Genomic DNA, 14,616 nt, shown 5'->3' on the forward strand with positions numbered 1-14,616 from the left:
CCACGGTCTCCTTGGGCAGCTGGTGGGGACCGAATGGGGAGGGTGGGGACATTGACCTGTGACCCCCCCTCCTGTTCCAAATTGCAAACTGCTCCTGACTCTCCACATACACTTCCCTTTTTCCCGATTTTGTCAGCCCTAGGTGGTCCCCCCTCCCAAAGCACTGAGAGGCCTGCAAGGGACAAATTGCTGCAGGGGGAGGCAGGCTACCCCTGCCTCCTGGCAGGGGCTGGGCACAGGCCCAGGCCCCTGGAAACCGCGTGGTCGCCTCCCCACCACAGCCATTCTCCATTCCCCCGGGGGTTCTCAGATGTTGGCAGATGGCAGAACTGAATCTGCTGAGACGTAGCTCCAAAAAAGGAAAGTTGAACTGAAAAAAAAAAAAAATCAAACTCTCCAACATCTTAGGGGAAGGCAGAGGAGGAGGAGGGAGGCTCCACGCCTGGCACTCTCAGTGCCCTCTGCTGTTTAAAAAGATCTCCCCTGGTTTGGGAGGGCCACCTCGGAGGGGGCAAATGAGGACACACAGTTGTCAGGGCAGCCAGTGAGGCTCGAGCTGGAGCTGTGTCCACACGTGTGCCTGTCTGTGAGCCTGCCTGCGCGCAGTCTGGGCTCCTAGACGGGCGCTCCGAATGTGCCCCGACACAGGCTTGCGAGCATCGAGTCTGGGCACTGCGTCCCTGAATGTCCCCAAATGGCCGTTCACTCACCCAACAACAGATTCTCACATCCCTGCTGTGGAAGGACAGCGAACTCGTGAAACGGACATTCTGGTGTGTGGGCCTGCCTGTGTGTGTTCGTGTGCGTGTTTATCTGTGGGTGATCTTACACTGGAGTCTGGGTCCCAGGCTGCACTCCCTCTGCGCGGGTCGGGTCGGGGGGGGGCGGGGGGGGGCTGTGAGTTTCCGTCCGCTGAGGCCCAGTGTGCGTGTCCGTTGGGAAGAATTCCGCATTCTACTGTGTGCTACAGCCCCCGAGTAAGCTCCACCGCGAGTGTCCCTGCGTATCTGTGTGTGGCCCACCCCATCCACTGGCCACTCTCGAGTTATAATTTAATAGCTGAAACGCGATTCCAGTTAAGTATCAGGGGCTGGGGAGGAGGAGGGGCAAGATGGGGAGGTGCTTTGCCCTCCTTCCTCCTTACCCGAGCGACTGAAAAGAAACTCGGCGTCGCGCCCAAGTGGGTGTATGTGTGTGTGTGTGTCTGTGTCTGTGTGGCAGCGCGCGCGCGCGAGTGGGTGCGCGCAGGACCAGCGGAGGAGACGCGGCCACTTTAAGGAGCCCGAGGGGGCCGGGCCGGCGCGTCTGTGCGGGCGGGGAGCCGCGAGCTCGCGGGGAGGCCGAGCTACCGCCTCCCGGGCTCCCGCCCCGCCCCCTCCTCCCCCGCCCGCCACCGCCGCCGCCGCCGCCGCCGCCGGGGAGCGGAGCCGCGGGCAGGCCGGGCCGCACCGGAGCCCCGCGTCCGCCCGCGCCCCGCCCGAGCCGTGCGCCCGCGCCCTGTGCCCCGCGATGCGCGCCAAGTTGCGCGCGGGGGACCCGGGGCCGGCGCCCTAGAAGGCGGCGGCGGGAGGATCACGCCCCGGCTGGAGGCCCGGCCTGCTGCGCGCCCCCAGCCCGACCCGCACCGCCACTTGCCCGAGCGCCGGGGCTGCGCCGCCGCCCCCGCGAGGTGAGTTAGGGTCGGGGGTCCCCGCGGACGGCCGCGGGGGAGGCGCGGGTCGCGCTTCCGGGGAATCGGGAAGAGCGGGCGGCGCACGCGGCGGAGTTGGCGGGGCCCCTGCGCTCCCGAGTTGGCGCTCTCGGGGGGGGGCCTGCTGGGAAGCGAGGCGCCCCATCGACACTGCGGCCCGCGTGCGTGGGGGCGCTGGGGAACTTAGGGGAAGTCCAGCTCCCCGGCGAGGGGGCGGGAAGGAGGCAAGTGGTGTGGGGGTGGGCGGGGGGGGCGCCGTGGAAATGCGGAGGGCCGTCCCCCACCGTGTGCCCCAAGCACCGGGGGTTTGGCCGCCGTGCGCTTGCCCTACGTAGGAGCTTCACAGTTGGGGGGTAACACTGCGCCTTATTTTTCAGCGGGCAGCGCGGATTTGGGGAGTCCCTGGAGATGGCACCCCCGTTCTCCCGGCCTGGCTGCTGTGGAAGGGCGCATGTGGGGTTCCTGCCAGCTTGGGGGGACGCTGGCCGCGGGCGCTCCTGGCCAAGGGACCAGAGGGCGCTGGGCGGGGGTCCCCCGGGGAGAGGCGCCTCTTGTTCCCCCTCCCCCGCTGCCGGTGTTCCCGGGGTCTGGGCCTGCCTCCCGCGGCCGGTGACGCCTCCATGGGCCGCCTCCTGGTCCCTCCCCCGGGCTGTGCGGATAGTTGGGATGCCACTAGTTTGCGAAGTTGGAATTCAGAGCTGAGCCCACTTGGGCTGGGTCGGAGGCCCCAGGCCCTAGTGGTGGGGGAACGTCCCCAGAGACCTGCGGGCAGTGGGGGTGCCCGTGGGCAGCGCCTTCCCACCCCGGACGCCTGCAGGAAAAAGCTCGAGGGAGGGAGAGGGCAAGGCGGGCGGGCGGGCGAGACACGCAGTACCTGTGAGCGGCTGTCGCCAGGGCCCAATTAGCGTGGGGCACCCAGCGTTATTTTTACATTGTAGCTTTATTTTTTGGGGAAGCAAGTGTCCTCCCGCCGCCTGTCGCGCGCTACGGCTCTCTGAGGGGCTGGTGCCGGCCGCGGAGGCGGCTCTGTTCTGTCGGCTCAGCCTCCTCCCTTCCTTCTCCTCCTCCCCCCCTGTTGGTGAGAACTGGTTTTATTATGATTATTGTTTTTTTTTCCCTTTTGCAGATTTGGAGGAAGGATGTGTGAGGGAGGGAGGGAGGGAGGGGAAGGGGAGAGGATCCCTGTGGGCTGCTTGGGGGAGTTCTGGGCACCGTTGGGTTGTGTTATCGGTGGCCTTGACTTTGCCCTTTTTAAACCAGATCTGGGTCCCGCGGCAGCTTTGATCTCAGGGGCTCTTGGGGCCTGGCGGGGGCTGGGAGGGCCTCCCTGGGCATTGTTGTGTACGTCGTCGTGGGTGGCCTTTTTTTCCTTTTGATGGGGGGGGGTGAGGAGAGAGCAATCGGGAAAGAGAGAGATGTGAGCTGGGATAGCCCGCCGTTTATAGCCTGCAACTCCACTTCCTGGGTTCCAATTTTACTTTTGCCACTTTACTGCCTGCCTGACCCTGGACAAACTACTTAACCTCTCTGTGCCTCAAGTTTCTCATTTGCAAAGTGGGATAATAATAGTACCGGGTTTATAGGCTTGTGAGCATGGAGGGTCCTACTACTGGCAAGTGTTTGTGTATGTGTCACTACGGCCACTGTTATTATTCCTGGGTTCTAAAACTTGGCCTTTAGTCCAAGGCCTGGAAATCTAATGAGATTTTGCCTGGAGAGGGGGGGATTTGGCGAGGGTAGGGGACCGTCCCACCCCCTGGGCTTTTCCCTTTGAGAATGGAGAAGGGCAGATGCTGCCTTCTGACCATTGAACCGACTGAGTCCACTCTGCTGATGCAGGGGCCTGGAGCTGGCAGTGCCCGGTGAACCGGTGGCCGCCAGGGCGTCGGGCTGCTGTCTGGCTCCCCCGTTACCCCGCGCCGGCTGCCTTGTCCCTGATTAGAAATGTACCACCGCCGGAGCGCGGGGGCCCCAGCCCTGGCCTCTTCCCACCGAGCTATTTACGCTTGCTCAGGGGTCAATACTATTGATGAACCCATGTAAGTGGTAATGTGGCTGTCAGGCCTGGTGAAGGATGGAGGCCCCTCGTGGGTCTGTGTGCACCCCCTCCCTCCCTTGCCAGGGTTTGCCTACGTGGGAAGGATTTATTTGGCATAATCCGCTCTTTTCCCCCAATTAATAACACTCATACCAGCCGCCTAAAGATTTCTGAGGGCTCTGCAAATGCAAATTTAACTGCAAGAAAGCCCCAAGCTGGGGAGGGCTTGGTTGTTCTCCGGGAGTGGAGGGGGGTTGGGGGAGTGGAGGGGGGTTGGCGGCTGGCACTCACCTGCTGGCTGGTGTGCGGGGGAAGAGCCCCAGCAGTCCTGGCCATTCAGATGGGATGTGGGGGCTGCCTCGCCTGGATTCCCCCTGACTGCGAGGTGGGATGTACCTTGTTCTCTGTTCCCACCCCCCGCCTGAGGCCTGGGGGTGGAGAAGTTGGTGGTTCACTTTGAGATATTATTTAGGGGGGAGGAGATCCGCTCCTACGCATAATGCAGCTTGAGGGGCTCTTGTCTGTGAGAAGCAGGAGAGCTGGGGCTCTCACCCCTTCCTTCCAATAACTCTACAAACAAAATCCCCACATCCAATGCTGGCTCTGACAGTAGGTGGGGGAGAGATTCCGTTTTCTGTTTTCTTCATCTCTCAGCCAGCAGCAGCCTCCCCAAGTGACACTCAGAGACTGGGCTCCCTGCAAGGAGAGCAGCTTGCAGGAACTGGTGATTCTTGCTCCAGGCACCCAGGGGAGGTTCCTGAGCCTGGGCTGCAAAGGGCCAGGCCTGAGGTGTCATCTTAAAAGGCCTTGTCCCATAGATGGGTATGGGGGGTGTCCCAGGGAAGTGGTACTTAGAAAGGTCAGCTGACATCCTTTGAGGATCCTGGTGGTGGGGAATGGACTTTATAACCTGTCAAGTGAACTTTTGGTCTAGGAGCTGGAAAACACTGTATATATGATGTGTACGGGGTGGGGGGTGCCAAAAAAATGTATGCACGTGACCTATCATCTTTTGTTATTGGTATGTACTATTAGAATTTTAATAGTTTTTTTCCTTAAAATGTGTATACATTTTTTGGCAGCCTCTTTGTGTATACCATTCATATAACATGATATGTATGGTATATACATCATACATATAAAATGCAATGGCAATAACAGCCAACGCATATAAAGCACTCACTATGTGCCAGGTTCTGCGCTCCACAGGAATCCTCTTGTTTAACCTCACCCTATGAGGTTAGTGCTATTATCCCATTTTATAGCTGGTTGAGGCACAGAGGGGTTAAGTGACTGCCCAAGGTCACACAGTTTGGATGTGGTAAGACCTGGGGTTATTCAAGGTCATGTTGGTGCAGCAAGAATTTTCTGCAGATCTGCTCGGTGGAGCTGCCCTAGGGGATAGAAATAAAGAAATGATGTTTCTTATGAGCACCTAAAGATCTTTGCCCCAGGGAGCAGGAGACTGAGATACTGTTCTCCCCAGCGTTTGGGGAGGTGGACAGTGCCCAGCCGTAGACCTGGCATTTCTTTGAAGTTTCATTTTATCTTAAACATTCATGCAAATTTGGCATTCCTTTTGGCGGCAGAGCTGTTTATCTGGAAATGAAAACATGGCTTTAAATTATTTAGTGTGGTGTAAAACGGGGTTCCAGAAAGCTGTACCAGATGAGTGCCAGGGCTGGCAGGGAGTCCCCGCGCTAGCCTGCAGCCCCAGGGGACTTTATAGCTGGAGACCTTCAGAGGTCCTGGGAGGATACAGCTTTTTCTCATTTTATGGATGAGGTCACAGGTCAGTGGGCCAGGCTAGCCCAAGGTCGCGCTGTGGTGTGACTTTTGCTTAAGATGATTGACATCATCATCATCTGTATTTTAGAGTAAAGTGAGCCTTCTGTGCCTGCACTACCTACCCCACGCCCAGCTGGGCCCAGGCTAGCCCTTTCGGTTCCTAGATCTGTAAAGAGTTTCTGTGAACAGAGAGCCGGGCACAGTCTGGGAGTGTTTAGTGAGTGATCCCCACGATGGTGGCCGATTGAGCATTGCAAGTTCCCATGAGTTCAAGTCCCGGCTTAGCCATGTGCATGCGGCGTGCCCAGGGGCTGTCCTTGCTCCTGGCAGAGTTTAGGCGTCTGGGGCTATAAAATGGGCACATTGCCTCCCGCCAGTGGGGTAGTGGAGAGGATCAAGGGGCAGAAAGCATGAGTGTTGGGTTTGATGTTCAGCCATTTGACTCTGGGCAAGTTACTTCTCTGAGCCTCAGTTTGCTCATCTCTAAGATGGGGATGATGATGACGATGTTGGTGATACTTCTGACTTTTTGTTGTCAGGACCCAGTGTCCTGATGGATGTCACTGGAGCTGCTGTTCCGGCTCATCCCTTTGGAGACTGAAGGGTTCCTTGTAGAATTTGTCCAACCCAGGTCCTCATCCACAGGCTGGTTGGCCATGAACTGTTCATTCCTTCTAAAGGGCTGCTGGGGAGGCTTCTGTAATGGAATGGCTCTTCACCTGAGCCTCAGGCCTGGGCTTGTTGCCCTCCCGAGACAGCGGGCTCCTCCCTGCCCCGCTGGTTGGTGATTCACAGATGTGCTCAGCTCCCTTTCTTCTCCTTTTGAAAGCTGAGGTTTTCTATTTGGACTTTGGAGAGCTGGAATCCGCGTGCTGATGGTTAAGACAGAGAGGGCCTCCTGGAGGAGGCGGGGTCTAGAGAGGGCTCCTTTGAAGTCAGACTTGGGTTCAAATCCTACTTGTGGCAGTTTACAACTTGAGTGAAGTCTCTGACTTTTCTGGCGTCAGTTTTCTTATTTTTAGGAGGAGGGGGAGAGAAAATAATGCCCACCCCAGAGGCTAGTGTGGGGTTGTCCCATCCAGTCAGTTTCTCTCGATGGTGGAAACTGTTGTTGATGTGCTTTGTCCTGCACTGTCGCCACCAGGCAGCCACCTGGCGCATGTGGCCTTTGAGCACTTGGAATGTGGCTAGTGCGACTGAACTGGTAATTTTATTTCATTTTAATTAACTTAAATTTAAACAGACACATGTGGCTGTGGCTGATGGCTGCCTAATCAGACGGCACAGGGTTGGATGATGAAATAAGATTCCGTGTATGGGAGCAGGGCCTGGCTCTTAGCATCTGATGTTTTCCTTTTGCGTGTGTTTTCTCTGCCTGGAGTGCTGTGGTCCCATGACCCAGACAAAGCCCAGGGCTTTCCCTGCCCGGTGCTGGCCCAGGGCCCTCCAAGTTCTGTCCACCTTCCTTTGTCCACGTTCCTAATCTCACCACCCCCTCTCGTCCCACCAGTCTCTGGGGCAGCTCCGTCCAGTAGCCTTTCTGGGATGGCGGAACGTTCTAGAGCTGTTCTGTTCAGCACCATAGCCATAGCCACACATGGCACCAAACACTTGAAGTGAGGCCATTGTGACTGACCAAGAAAGGGAATTTTATTTTTTACTTAATTTTCATAAATTTAAATGGCCCCACATGGCGAGTGGCCACTGTCCCCGTTGGGCAGTGTGGCTTTAGTGCCATGCCTTCTCTGGGGACTCAGGGCCAAAAGCCAGTTTTCAGGCCACTGGGTGAGCGTTCTCTTCTTCTTGGCCCTACAAGCCACCACCTGAGACTGGGAGCTCTTTGCTCAGTGTCCCCACTTTTGTTCCTGGCTGCCATTTCCCGACCAGGCCTGCGCCGTGTGGGCACCTCTGACTCCTGGGGACTGAGCCCCGTGCGTGGGCCGCACCCCGGTTCACTGAGACTTTGGTCCCGCCCCTTGTGTGTGTTTTCACACACGCACACCCGTACATCAGGAAGGCCTGCGTGCCGTCACGCTCCATATTTTCTTCCTGTGAATTAACACGTCAGGACATCTTTCCATGGACATTGAGTATTAGATGAACTTTGTTTTGGATAGTGTTGCGTTTTAGTCATTTGAAAAATACAGAAAATCAAAAAGTAATGCCCTTAAGTTTGCCACATGCTTTGGGTTTTATAAAAACATATTTAAAAAAAATGCCTGGGCCTGTTGAAAAATTAAATCAGTGCACAAAGGTGTGGAGGGAAGTGTCCTTCCCATTCCTGCCCTCCCAGTTTCCACCCGCTGGGGCAGACACACGGTGCAGTTTCTCCTCAGAGATACCCTGGCCAGAGGCCGCCTTCGATGGCCTTAGATGTGTGTGTTCCCTTTAAAACCAAGCATACAAGCTGTGTCACATCGTATGCACGCCCTGCTTTCCTTCTCTAAATTATCATATATCTTGGAGTTCATTTTGGAACACAGAGAGGGGGGGTCAGTGAATGGTGGCCCGCGGGCCGGGTCCAGCCTACTTCCTGTTTTTAGATGGTGCGTAAGCTTAGAATGGCTTTTACATTTTTTTCATGGTTGAAAAAATAAAAAGAAGACAATTTTGTGACATGTGAAATTATATCTAATTCAAATTTCAGTGTCCATACATTAAGCTTTATTGGAACCCAACCCTGCCCATTCGGTTCTGCACCGTGTGGGGCTGAGGAGGTGTGACAGGTCAGGAGGCCCACAGAGCCCAGCATACTTGTTCTCCAGCCCCGACAGAGAGCTCCCTCGTTCTTTTTAATGCAGCAGAACCTTCCAGGGTTTTCACTGTGGAGGGAACGGGAGTCCAGAGAGGGTCATAAGTTTGAGGGTAATACCCTGTGAGGGTCATCCTAAAACTCCTCCTGGCCTGGCTCACTGTTCTTGCTAAGTTGTGCTGATGCTTATGGTTATAATTTGCTGTTGTAGAATGCAGTAGGAAAGGGGGATGGTTAAGGCAGCCGGCAGTTACTTTTGGCGCGAGTTTGGGCCTCCTGTGAAACCTGAGGCTGTAATCCCTTCTGTGCAGCACTGTGTAGTTGCTCTAGTACCTTCTGCACCATGCTCCATAGTTTGCAGTTTTTGCAGAGTTTCTTAGAACCCATCTTGTTTCCCTGTTTGCTTTGGCTGGTAGGAAGCTCAGAGCCAACTTTGCAGCTTGACTTTAGGAGGCTGGTCCAGTCTTTGTTTTGGTTTTACGTAATTCATCCTGATTTCAGATTAGTTTGTCCCTGATTTTTCCCTTTGCTCTGACCTTGTTGTCTGATTTTATCTTATCGCTTGCATTCCAAAAGTTTCTCAGCTCTTGAGGGGCAGACTGGAGTGGGGCAGGAGTAAAGAAAATACTTTGCAAGGTGTTTCCATGCTTGTTTCTCCTGAGTGCCTATGGGGTGGTGGCAGAAGATTCCAGGAGAAAATTAAAGCCTAGCCCCATGGAGTGTCTTCACCAAGGTCGTTCCCTGGGCAAGAACTGGGATCTTTGGACGTCTGCCTTGGGCCAGACTTGGGAAGATGACAGTGAGTGACTGGCTTGGTGACAGATGTCCCTTTTAGAGGCCTGTGTCCCTTGGGAACCACTTGGCCTGAGGGAAGGCCCTGGTGTGGGGCAGGTAACAGCTCACAGGGGTGGAGCGTCAGTCTGTTCCATCTAGGGACGGCGGTTTTGGATTGTTGCAGTGACAAACCCTGCAGGTGTGTGCACACTGAGGGACCAGCCGTGAGCTGTGCTGATGGTCTCAGGTGCCTGCTCCCCTTTGCTGACCTGGGGTGTTCTTTGAGCTGGGAAGGAAGTAGCGGGGAAGTAAACCCCGGGTGGGCTGTTGGAGGTAGAATCGCATGAGACCTGGATGAGACCTGAGCCCGGCTGCCTGCTGGTGTGCGTGGTGTGGGGTGGGGACGGGGAGGCCCGGAGGCTCCTGGGGGTCAGCTCCCCTGGGCACTGCCTCCCGCCTTCTGGGGTTGGCTTGGTTTCTGGTAACCTGTGTTTTAGGGTTTGTGAACAGAGCTCGAGTGAGCCATGGGTCTGAGCCCTGTATCGGCCTCTTGCCGCTGCGCTGTGCAGTCTAGGACAAGTACCCGGGCCTCTGTGCAGAGGTCCTTGGTTTACCCAGCAGTGAAATGGGCTGTTGAGTGACACACGGGCTCCCAGTGTATGGTGAGGCCAAAGGAGCTGAGAGGCCACGTGAGGCGTGAGCCAGGCCCAGTCCTACCCGTCTCCCCTCTGTCCACGGCTCCCAACCCGTGGAGCCATCCCACCGCCTGGGGCCAGGCAGGCGAATCCGGAGGCCTCCTGAGGCCTCAGTGCTCACAGGTGTTCCAAAGGGACCTCAGACCCAGCTGTTCTAACCTGGACCCATCGGCACCCCCATCCCAGACCCACTCCTGGGCTTCCTCCTGGAGTGTGGGGTGCACAGGCCAGAGATGTGGGCGTTACCCAAACCGTCCTGTCGCCCAATGCACCTCCTCCCTGGTGTCCCGGAGTCTGGCCTGCCCTAGGCCCTTCTCTGTATGCCGCTACCAGCTGCCAGTGGGGCCCCAACGGGTGAGTGACTTGATCTTACTCAGGGCTTCCCAACACTTACAGGAAATCCAGACCTTTCTCACTGCCTTGGAGGTCTCTATGCCAGGTGCCGGCCCACCTCCGTCCCCTTTGTCTGGCTCCCCTGCCATTGGTGCTGCCTTGGGTGTGGGGGGGTGACTTCTGGGCGGCAGGTCTGGAGGGGTGGCTGTGGGGAGGGAGGGGAGTGTTTGGGGCCTGGGTGGGGGGCCTCTCTGGGAGATGGCTGTCAGGTGGGAGTCTGAGAGGCCAGGCCCCAAGGTGCCTGCGCGGCGGTGCAGGGGGCCTACCTTGGAGACCCCCGCATGTCCCCTCTGTCCTCATCCTGAACTCGGGGCCTACCAGACCCTCTGGGAGCATCGCCCAGTGCCGCCGTGGTGTCTCTGTGGCCATGGCAACTGCCTGGCACCAGGGCCTGCTCGTTCGTTAGGCTAACGAGGCAAGCATGCTGAGCCAACGGGGGCTGGGGCATGGCCGCTCCAGGACTCGGCTGGGCATCTCTGCCAGGCCACTGGGCCAGGATTGGAGTGGGGGGGGCCTGGCGTGGGTGTTGAGGAGCCCAGTGTGAGTCAGGGACCCCTCCAGGGTCCTGGGGGCCTTGGGCCAGGTCCATGGGATTGGGGTTCTTGTGGGAGTTATGTATGGGCTGACTCCTGGGTAACTCCTATGAGCAGTTAAACCAGGGCGAGCGTGTAAGTGGTCTGTGCCCTCCGCCTCACCTCCTTTCTGGTCTGCTCCGCGTGCTCACACTGTTCCAGCCACACCGGTCTCCTTGATGTTTCCTCTGAAGCAACACGTGCTCCAACAGCAGGAGCGATGTGGTCATTTAGACAGTGGAGTGTCCCTGCTGCCAGTGACCTTGGAATCAGGTGACAGCTCAGTGTCTTGGCCTTGACCTGGGGCTGTGGGTGAGGGACACAGAGAGAAGAGAGGGACCTGCAAACTGGAAAGGGCTGAGCCGGAGAAAATATGCAAAAGAAACATCCCAAAGCAGAGAGACGACCCTGGGAGGCTTTGAGTGGGGTCAGGAATGTTTGTGTGTATGTTTTCCTAATTCCTTTAAATCCAGTGGGGTACCTGCCCCCAAGCGATGGCCAGGGAAAAAAATACGTCCCTAGCCTGTCCCCCGCCCGTGATGAGCCAGGCTGATTCTCCCAGGGTGGGCTCTCCTGTGCCACAGCCCTGTCCCCAAGGGGCAGGCATTCTGGATTCTTGGAGCAGATGTGGCAATGCCACACGCTCCTTCCTTCCCGGCTTTATTGAAAAGAGGAAGAAAATGGCCCACGCCTGGCCCCGAAGGAGGCCTGCGTCCAGAAACCTGAAGCCTGCAATTAAATGAAACTGGATCCTTAGGTGAGGAGGCTCTGGAGAGCAGGCCCCAGGGACCCACAGCTCCCGCAGCAGCTCGTGCACGGACTGTGTGGGGCCTGGGGGGCCAGTGCGGTGCAGGGAGAGGGGAGAGTGTGGGAACCATCAGCCAGCCTCCTCCAGGGCCAGGTGGCTGCCTTTTATTGAAAAAAATCCTGCAGGTGACTTTCAGGTCACCCGAGTCCCCTCCCTGGAGGTGATTGTTTCTCCACTGGACATTCGCACTTCTAATCCATGTTTTCGTATTTCCGCGGGCCTCTGCTGGCTGCCTGCAGGCCTGGGGCTCTGTCTCATATCCAGGCTGGGAAAATGCGTGTGGACGTGTCTTTCTGTGTCTGCCGCTCTGCAATCGCTGTCAGGGTGAGCCATCTGCATCTGCCAGCTTTGTGGGTCAAGAGTGGTCGAGTATTGACAGATTTCATAGAACTCAACCTAGTAATTTCCTCTCCACGTTTAGACCGGCAGCAGACTGGAGTGGTTACGGGCAGGGGTTCTGAGGGCTTGGTTCCCTCCCCCATGACTGTTCGACAGCTGTGTGAGTCGTCCGGCACTTTATCGAGTCTTTCAGTGCCTCAGTTTCCCTAATATGTAAAATGGGGACCAAAATAGTACCTACCTGGCTGGGATCACTTTGGGGGTTAGAAGGGTCCTATATGAGGCTTGTAGAACCATGTAGCTATGATTATTATGTTTTAAAATTATGATTTTGTGATGTGTTGGTGCAGTTAGATCTAGTTGCCGAATTTTTACTTCTGTATAGATAATATCTTGTCATGGGGACACATGATATGGGCTCAGTGTGTCCCCTGGAGAGGTCACTGGGGTTGACTGAGGTGTTTGGACCTTTCCCGAGCGCTTCTGGGTGCTCAGATGCTGTCCTTACTCTTCCAGGTGTTCCTGGGAGTGGAATCGCCAGCGGGTGGCTTTTCCTGACGCCGCACGGGGGCTGTGCTTGGGTGGCCTTTGCATTGGGGTGCAAGGCTTCGGGTGAGACCTGTGGTTTGACAGCTGCCTTTTGAGAAAGACTGGGTTTTTAAAGAAGCAGAACAAACGTGTTCTCTGTAAATTAAAAAATGAAGAAACAGAAACCCTGCACGTAAAAACATATGATCACATTCCCACCCCCCAGAGACAAACTGTCGGCATTTTTGGCGTAATGTGGGTTTTGATAAGAAGGACCAGCTCTGACCTCTGCTTTCCCAAAGTGAGGTGGGGAGGGGGTGGTAAAATGTACGGACTCTGCAGTCCCCACTCTAGACCCAATCCTCATGGATGGGTCAGGACATATGGTGGCTCTGAGGTGGGGCTTTGAGTCAGTTGAACCCGGGTTCGAGTCCTTCCTCTGCCCTGCAGTTGCTGTGTGGCATGGAGCCCTGTGACCTCGTCTCCTTCCAGGATTGTTGTGCAGTCCTGCACACAGTAGGTGCTCAATTGATGCTTGAGCGAATGCAGCATAGCAGGGTTTCTCACCCTGGGTACTACTGGTATTTGGGCTGGATAATGCTGTTTGGGGGGCTGCCCTGGGCAGCGCAGGATGTTTATTTAGCAGCACCCCTTGTCTGTATGCCAGTGGTACCCACCCCCATCCTTTCTTCCTGCATTTGGACAACTAGTGATGACTGCAGACATTGTCCTCTGAGGGGGATAGTCACCCTGCCCAGGGCCCCTGTGGTACGTGATGGGATCTCAGAGAGGACTGTCTGGAGGGCAGAGGCGCCCCACGAAGGCATGTTCTTTGTAGTCGGTGCCCAGTGTATAGATTTTGTTCATTCAGATGCTTTCATCAAGTACCTACTCTGTGCGGGGAGCTGTCCTTGGTGCTAGGACACAGCTGGGAACAAGGCAGGCATGTGCCATGCCTCCCCAGCTACATTGCAGTGTGGTGGTGATTTAAGGCCTGTTCCTGCCACGGTCTCCCCCTCTGCGAAATGAAATGAGAGTTGCAGGGGGTTCCGTGAGGAGCTCGTGTCACGTGGAGCTGGCTCTTTCCAGTCCTCAGTTTCCCCATCTGTACAATAGGGTTTGTGCTTACCTCCTGGATTGTGTGGGGATTAAGCAAGTCACTTTGCCCCAGGCACATGGCACACAGTAGGGGCTTTGTGATGGTGAGGGGAGCAGATGACGTGTGCGTAGACTCTGACGGCCAGTGTGCACGCATCTATCCTTGGGGTCACCCCAGTGGGTGGTGCCCAGGGGTGTGTGGGCAGGATGCCCATGACGTTGCCCTCTCTGTCCCTGGCCATGTGGGTGGGGGTCTTGGATGGAGGGGGCTCAGCGGCCTTCCTCAATGGCCCTCCTCCCCAGGCTCCCCAGGCTCAGTGGAGATCCCTAAGGCGATTAAGTGGGTTCATTTGATCCTGAATGTGAACTTGAGCCGGGGGCTTATCTCCTGGAGATGAAAGCCTGGCAGGCAACGAGCCACCTGGCCCAGGCAGGAGTTTGGGGTTTTATCCTCCACCCCCTGCCCAGCTTGGGCCTGTGCTGGGGGCTTTTGCCCACCTGCCTCCAGGCCCTTCAGCTGCCTGTGGCGGACTGAGGGCTGTGTGTTTTTTGTGGGTATCTAATAGTGGCTGGCACATGCCGCCTAAATTCATTTGATCTTCTCAATCTCAGGAGCTAGCAGTGATCATCACTTACCCTGTATTACAAGCAAGCAGCTAAATGAGGCTCAGAGAGGTCAGCTAACTGGCCAAGGCCGCACAGCATCCCGACAGCCTTGAACAATATTTACAGCTCATACTTGGAAAATCCCCTTTACTCTTGGCACTGAAATTCCTCCGTAACAGCCTTGACTTTGCACAGAATTAACAACAAAAATCAGTGTAATGCCCCAAGTGCAGTATGAAGGGAAATGAAAGGAAGGCGGTGCTGCCTCCCACTCAGAGTGAGAAAGTGTAGATTCAAGAGAAGTGAGATCAGAAGCCTTTCGCTATTGGAAGTACATGAAAGTGACGTTAAAAAAAGCTCATGTTCTGGCAGGTTTTTGTTTTTTTTGAATGGCCAGGCCATTTGAAAACGGTGTGGGGAGGTGACTTTCATGGCGTGGGACTGTCCCACTGGCTGAGTGCCAGTCACAGGGCAGCCATGAGCATCCCTGCATGTTGTGGGGCGGGACACAGCCGAGGGGCTCCGTGTGCCCTAA

General features: G+C 56.3%; 1 protein-coding gene across 21 annotated transcripts in view; it reads left to right on the forward strand.

The window, feature by feature from the left end:
* The first annotated feature begins 1,401 nt into the window (after positions 1-1,401).
* NCOR2 (nuclear receptor corepressor 2) overlaps positions 1,402-14,616 on the forward strand; it is a 185,070-nt gene continuing 171,855 nt past the window's right edge. For all 21 annotated transcript variants that reach the window (XM_081037413.1, XM_081037418.1, XM_081037431.1 and 18 more), the window contains exon 1: positions 1,402-1,669. The gene's annotated coding sequence lies outside the window, so the exon portion shown is untranslated. The remainder of the gene's footprint in view (positions 1,670-14,616) is intronic.

This window comes from Rhinolophus hipposideros, assembly GCF_964194185.1.
Source record: "Rhinolophus hipposideros genome assembly, chromosome: 24".
In the NCBI taxonomy this organism is placed as follows: Eukaryota; Metazoa; Chordata; class Mammalia; order Chiroptera; family Rhinolophidae; genus Rhinolophus; species Rhinolophus hipposideros.